This window comes from Capsicum annuum, chromosome 7 (assembly GCF_002878395.1).
Source record: "Capsicum annuum cultivar UCD-10X-F1 chromosome 7, UCD10Xv1.1, whole genome shotgun sequence".
NCBI classification, from domain to species: Eukaryota; Viridiplantae; Streptophyta; class Magnoliopsida; order Solanales; family Solanaceae; genus Capsicum; species Capsicum annuum.
In genome coordinates this window covers 165,250,968-165,258,640 of record NC_061117.1, presented here as the reverse complement: position 1 = coordinate 165,258,640, position 7,673 = coordinate 165,250,968, and positions in this window count along the sequence as shown.

The window sequence follows — 7,673 nt, the reverse complement described above, 5'->3', positions numbered from 1 at the left end:
CTAGAAGATCCTTAAGTTGATCCGTGAGTTCCCTCAACTCAGCTAGAGCGATTCTATATAGAGAAATGGATATTGGACGAGTATTCATAACCAAATCAATACCAAACTCAATCTCCATATCTGAAGGAACACCAGGAAGATCATTTAGAAAGACCTCAGGAAACTCACTTACCATAGCAACCAAGTGAAAAGAAGGACCCTCTAAGTTAGAATCTTTAACCCGCACCAAGTGATAAAGACACCTTTTAGGGATTAATCTCTGAGCTCTAAGATAAGAAATATACCTCCCCTAGTAGCTAGGGAACCACCTTTCAAATCTATAATCAATTCACTAGGGAACCTAAATACAATCATACGAGTTTGAAAATCTAAGGTCGCATAAGAAGAGTGTAACCAATCCATCCCTAGAATAACGATAAAATCCACCATATCCAGCTCAAATAGATCTACGAAGGTATGCTTACTACCAACAGATACCATACACACCTATAAACTCTTTTAATAATAACTGAGTCACCTACAGAGGTTGAAAAAGAAAAAGGATCTAAAATAACCTCAGGAACAAAACAAAAACAAACAACCACATATGGGTCACGTATGAAAGAGTGGACCTCGAATCAAGAAGAAAATACATATCATGAGAAAATAGTTGTTACTTACCAGTAATGACATAAGGTGATGCCTCATATTCCTACCAATATATAAGAGTATATCACTTATTGAGGACAGTTCTGTTACTAGAAACAAGAGCAGACATCGAAGCAACACCACTAGGCACAAGAGCAGAAAATGACGCACCCAAAGCTTTGACCGCTCCCGAAGCACCCTTATCAGCTGGTAAATTTCTGAGCATATAGCCTGGCTAACCACATTTAAAACATCTGTACCTCTCTTTATCATAAATGACCCGATGAACATGGCCACATAACCAATAATAAGGACATGAAGAAGCCAAAAGTACCCTACTCACCTAATATTGGGCACCTTGTCCTTAAAATTTATAACCACCTTTCGGATGCCTGTTACCTGACTGCTTCAGGTAAGGAGTGCAAGTAGTAGAGAAGGAACTAAAACTCCCCCACTTCTTCTCGTCCAATTATCGCCATCTCGGCCACCATGATACTGAGAACTACCCTACTCACAAAACCTACTCCTCTTACCCTGCCTTTTACTAAATTCAGCCCATTCTTTTTTTATCATCCACCTCTTGCATGTGGATAACTAACCTCAAAATATCTATATCTTTGATGAGCAAAGTAGTCTTGCTATTAAGTATAAAATCCCAAGTTAAATAAGAAGTGAACATTCTCATCCTCTCTCTCATATCAGACACCAAGTCTTGAGCATACTTTAATAGCTTCTGGAATTTCAAGGCGTTTTCCTAGACAGACATTCTTCCCTTCTTAAGATACACAAACTATTCCATCATCTCTTTCCTCGGCTCCCGAGGAAAAAAAGCGATCCAAAAAAGCATCAAAAAAGTCCTCCCATAAGGACAACTCCTCAGCATTGCCTCTTACCCTATCCCACTCCTTGTACCATTGGTACGCACATCCTTAAGTTGATAAGCTATAAAGTTTACACCTTCCATATTTGTGTCCTGCATTACCCTTAATATCTCTCTATTTAATCAAAGAAAGCCTGAGTATCCTTGTCCATCTTCACTCCAATTAAAGTAGGAGAATTCATCATCATAAACTAGCCAACCCTAATGGCCTCAATAGATAAAATAATAGATATATCCTGTGCAATCTGAGTAGCAACCAATTGAAAAATAACATGAATCGATTGATGAAATTTTGCATTAGTCACCTCACCTTGAGATGGACTAGTAGCAACCGGGGGAGCTCTAGAACAATTAGGGAGAGGACCATGAGATTGAGTGCCAACTCGAAGTGTAGAGCGTACCCCATCAACATCGTCCCTAGATTGGACAAAACAATTTCCTTGTGTTCTAGATCATTGAGCATGATCTGAAAAAAGTGAATAAACAATCATTAGAGAAATTTCCAGGACTTAGACTTGAAGCTTGAAAATAGAATACTAAGAAAGTGGAATATTTCTATATGCCTTATATCCTCTCTCTTATGAGTGTAGTGCACTGTACACCCCTAAATTAGACTCTACTAGACGCGGCCTTGTGGACTCCCAATTGACCATTAACCTAAAGATCTGATACCAATATGACACGACTCAACCAGGGGACTTATCGTAATGGGCATTCCAAGTCCAACTAGTACCGGGGACAACCCCCAATACCCAACGAAACCGTCCAATGCATATCCTAAGTTGGATGAATTCAAAACAAACATATAAAAAGATAGTGTTATAGCATAATCATAGACTCTAGGATAGGTCTATATACAAGACCACCCAACAAGCCTAACCACCCGATACCTGACCGATAACGAAAACAAACATAATCATAATCTAAATCATAACCATATGAGTTCCATAATAATTCTATATAATCCCCAAATAAAATAGGATGAAGCAACCAACAATATTGTCAATTGGTATCATCCCCAATATCAATACCAATACTAAGGCTGATACCAATACCAATCCTGCCCATTCCAACCAATTATAGTTCCACAAAAGCATCTAACCAGAAGAATAACAAAATCTGGTTGGGACATGGCCCCCCCATATAGCCAAAACCAATATCCAAAAATAAACCAAAGTATGAAATAACTTCTATGAAATGGAGCCTTTTTGAAAGACAGAAACTTCCCATATCAATCTAATAGATAATCCCAAAGTCTAATCGCTAAGTAGGTGGTATAGAACAGCCAGTTCCTATATCGCGTGGGGATATAAACACCCGATGGGTTAGTGGGTGAGCACTAGCAAGAACTAATGATAAGGAAAAAATTATGCAATTTAAAGAAACAAAGCAAACCATATGTATGCATACAAACCATATATACATATATATAACCATGCCAGGAAAGGGAATCAGGTTTAGCATGTATTTGAAAACATTGACCTTGGTATATGTAACTTAACTGTCCTTAACCATCCAAGGGCTATATGGGTCTAGTGTAACCCCCTGAAGAGGCCACGATACATGTAGCCGCATAAATCAGAGATACCCCAAGCGTAAAGATTGCGTAAGTACCCTTCACTCTCCATGATACATGTGTACAATACACTTATACAATTCCTATGTACCTCATACTATCATATAAGGTCGCCATGAAATACCCATCATGTCAGTAAACATGAGTTTCCAGTTTTCATTTATTAAATTCCCACTTTTACAATTAGCTATCACACCCCACCATTATTACCTAATTAAAACCATTTCAAACCAATAAATTCATTACACCATTTATTATTAACCAAGAGTATTAATAGTGGTATCGTCATACTGACACAGGTTTGTATTCTAGAAACCAAATCCATATCCAACATATCAACTAGTATCCATTCCAGAAACCAAATCCTAGTCGTATCCATTCCAGAAACCTAATCCAACACATCAACCAACACTGGTCAGCATACGACTAACAAATACCAAGTCATTTCCCCAAATGATATCCTTTCTAAGGACCAAAAATACAGGAAATTTTCTAAGGACCAAAAATCCAGGGTGTTTCATTCTCCTCCACTAGTAACATTCATACCCAAATAAGGAACAAGGCAGGGTATCTACAAGCACGAATCATTTGCATTATTAAATATCAATCCAACCTTTAACCACGTTAGAACACAAAGATGAAAGATATAAATCTCTCCTTTAAAAGAGTTTTAAGACGTAAGTATGTTGAAGAACACATACCTTCCGCATCAATCCCAGGAGCATAAAAACAAATGTGGATACTTGGACTTCATGTCCTATTCTACTTGTCATATAGTCTTTTCCATCTTGTGGTATTGCAAAATAAGATTAATTGAGGCTATATCCTTGGTCCTTAAATGACGAACCTACCTATCAAGATCTTAACCGAGACCTCTCTATAAGATAGAAAATCCAAGACATCCATTCCCTCCAAATGAATAACCGAAGAAGGATCATTAAAACACTTTCTCAACATAGATACATGAAATACTGGATAAATGGAGGTAAACCTAAAGGCAACACTAATTTATACGCCACATTACTAACCCTCCAAAGAGTTGCATAAGGACCAACAAAATAAGGACTTATCTTCCCCTTCTTACCAAACCATATTACTCTCTTCATGGGAGTACCCTTAGGAACACCTTATCTAAACCTTAAACTCCAAATCTCTACACCTTACATCCGCATAGGACTTTTAGCGACTTTGGCAGCCTTAAGCCTGTCCGAAATCACCATTACTTTTTAGATAGCATGATTAACCAAATTCGGACCAAACATATTCACCACACCAAGCTCAAACCAACTAATAGGAGATCTATATCCCCTACCATACTGTGCCTCAAAAGGGGTTTTCCCAATACTGGAATGATAGCCATTGTTGTAAGAAAACATTAATAAAGGTAGATGCTCAACGAAATTTCTACCAATGAAAATCACATATGCCCGAAGCATATCCTTCAATGATTGAATAGTTCTTTCTGCTTGCCCATCCATCTTAGGATGAAAAGTAGTACTCAAACTCACCCTAGTACCTAATCCCTTCTGAAAAGACCACCAAAAGTGAGATGAAAATTGCATACCATGACCAAAGATAATAAAATAGGTACCCTATACAACTTTACTATCTTATAAAGATACAACTTTGCATAGTCCTCCATCGAAAAGTTAATCTTCACTGGCAAGAAGTGAGCATACTTCATTACCCTATCCATAATAAACCAAATCGAATTGAATTAGTTCTGAGACCGAGGAAGACAGGTAAGGAAATCCAAGTTGATCACCATTCATTTTTATTTGGGAAAATCAATTTCTTGATGTAACCCGCCAGGTCTCATGTGCTCAACCTGGACTTGTTGGCAAACAATGCACTTGACTACAAAATCAACCACATCACATTTCATACCATTCCACCTATACATCTCCTTGATATCATGATACATTTTGTCAAACCTAGATAAAAAATATAGCATGATTCATGCACCTCAGTCAAAATGCTTAGTCGCAATTCATCGATATCTCAAATGCATAACCACCCTTATTATCATAAAGTACCATTGTCGTTGATCTAGAATACCAGTACCTTTTGCCTAGCAACATCACTCTTGATTTTCATCAAGATAGAATCTAGCATTTACTTCTCCTTAATCTCTGCACAAAGAAATGACCTAACAAGTCCTGAACTATTACCCACTATCCTTGGTGTCCAATAGATGAACTCTAAGATAGGCCAAGCAGTGAATATCCTTTACCAATTCCTGCTTTTTTCCTCCACATTAGCCAAAATACCCATGGACAACCTGCTAAGAGCATGAATAACCACATTAGCTTTACTTAGTTGATAGTAAAGACTAATATCATCATCCTTGAGAAGTTAAAACCATTTTCTTTGCCTATGATATAACTTTTTCTAAGTGAACACATACTGTAGACCTTTATGATAAGAGAAGATGTCTACGTACACTCCATAAAAATAATGCCACTAAATTTTCAAAACAAAAATCACTGCCACCAGCTCTAAATCATGAGTAGCATAATTCCTCTGAAGCACCTTCAACTGTCTGGAAGCATAGGCAATCAACTTCCCATGATGCACCAAAACACAACCAAGTACCACCCGGGATACATCACAATAAACCATAAATCCCTTATTACCTTCAAGTAATGTCAACCCAGAACTGAAGTCACCTTGTCCTTAATCTTCTCAAAACACCCTACACATGCTTCTAACAAGGAGAACTTTACCTTCTTCCGAGTTAACTTAGTTAATGGAGCAGCTATTGAAGAAACCCACTCCACAAACCACATATATTACACAACCAAACCCATGATGCTCTGAAAGTCAGTTGGAGTCATGGGTCTAGGCCACCTTTTAACCATAACCACCTTTTATAGATCCACTATAATCCCTCGCTAGAAATAATATTACCAAGAAAAGTTAAAACATTCAACAAACACTCACACTTGGAGAACTTGGCATACAAATGTTGTTTCTTCAAGGTCTACAACACTACACGTAGGTTATTAGCGTGATCCACCTCACTTTAGAATACACTAAGATGTCATCAATAAACACAATAAGAAAAAGATCTAAGAACTGCCTATAAACCCTATTCATTAAATCCATAAAGGTTGCCGAGGCATTAGTCAAGAAAAATAACATAACAAAGAACTCAAAGTGACAATACCGAGTATGAAAAAATGTCATAGGGATTTCCTCCTGCCAAATCATAAGAGAATGACACCTGGACTAAAGATTTATCTTAGAAAAGAACTTGGCACCTTTCAACTAATTAGACATGTCATCTATCCTTGGAAGAGGATACTTGTTCTTGACCATTACCTTATTCAACTATCGATAGTCGATGTACATCCGAAGGGAACCATTTTTTTACAAACGAACAACATCGGTGTACCCTACAAGGATACACTAGGATGAATAAACCCCTTATCCAGAAGATCCTTAAGTTGGTCCTTGAGTTTCCTCAACTCAGCCAGAGTCATTCTAAATGGAGGAATAGCTATTCGATGAGTTTCTGAAACCTAATCAATATGAAAATCAATATAGGAACATCGGGAAGATCAAGAAAGACCTCAGGAAACTCACTTACCATAAGAATCAAGTGAAAAGAAGGACCTTCCAAGATAGAATTTTTACCCACACCAAGTGATAAAGACACCCTTTAGGGATTGATCTTTGAGCTCTAAAATAAGAAATAACCCCTCTAGGAGCTAGGGAACCACCCTCCCACTTTATAACCGGTTCACTAGGGAAACTAAAGATAACCTTATGAGTCTGACAATCTACGGACGCGTAACAAGAGTGTAACTAATCCATTCCTAGAATAACTTCAAAATCAACCATATCCGGCACAAATAGATCTACCAAGGTCTACTTACTACCAACAGATACCACACATCCCCTATAGACTATTTTATCAATAACAGAGTGACCTACTAGGGTAGAAATAAAAAAAGGATCTGAAACAACCTCTGGATCAAAAGCAAAACAAATAGCCATATATGGGGTCACACAGGAAAATGTGGACCTAAGATCAAGCAAACAATACACATGACGAGAAAAGAGTTTACATGTACCAGTAATGGCATTAGGTGATGCCTTAAACTCTTACTGAGATATAAGAGCATATAACTTAATACGGACAGTGCCAGTACTAGAAATAGGAGCATACACCGTAGCTGCACCACGAGGCACAAGAGAAGAAGATTAAGCAACCAGATCATTTACCACTCCCAAAGCACCCTTAACAGTTAGACAGTTTTTAAGAATATGGTCTGGCTGACCATATTTATAACATATGTCCCTCGTATTTCACAAAGCCTCGTTGAAGATGAAATAGAAGAGGCAAGGAGGACATGAAGAACCTGACTATGCCCCACTCCCTTGATATTGGGAAGCTTGTGATCAAAAATTATAACTACCTTACGGACGCCTGTCACCCGACTACTTCGGGTAAGGATTGCTATCAGTAGAAAAGGAACCAGAACTCCCGTACTTCTTCTTCAGACATTTGCTTCCATCTTGATCACCCTATTACTGAGAGCTACCCTACTAAAAAAACCTACTCCAATTACCCTACCTTTCCCC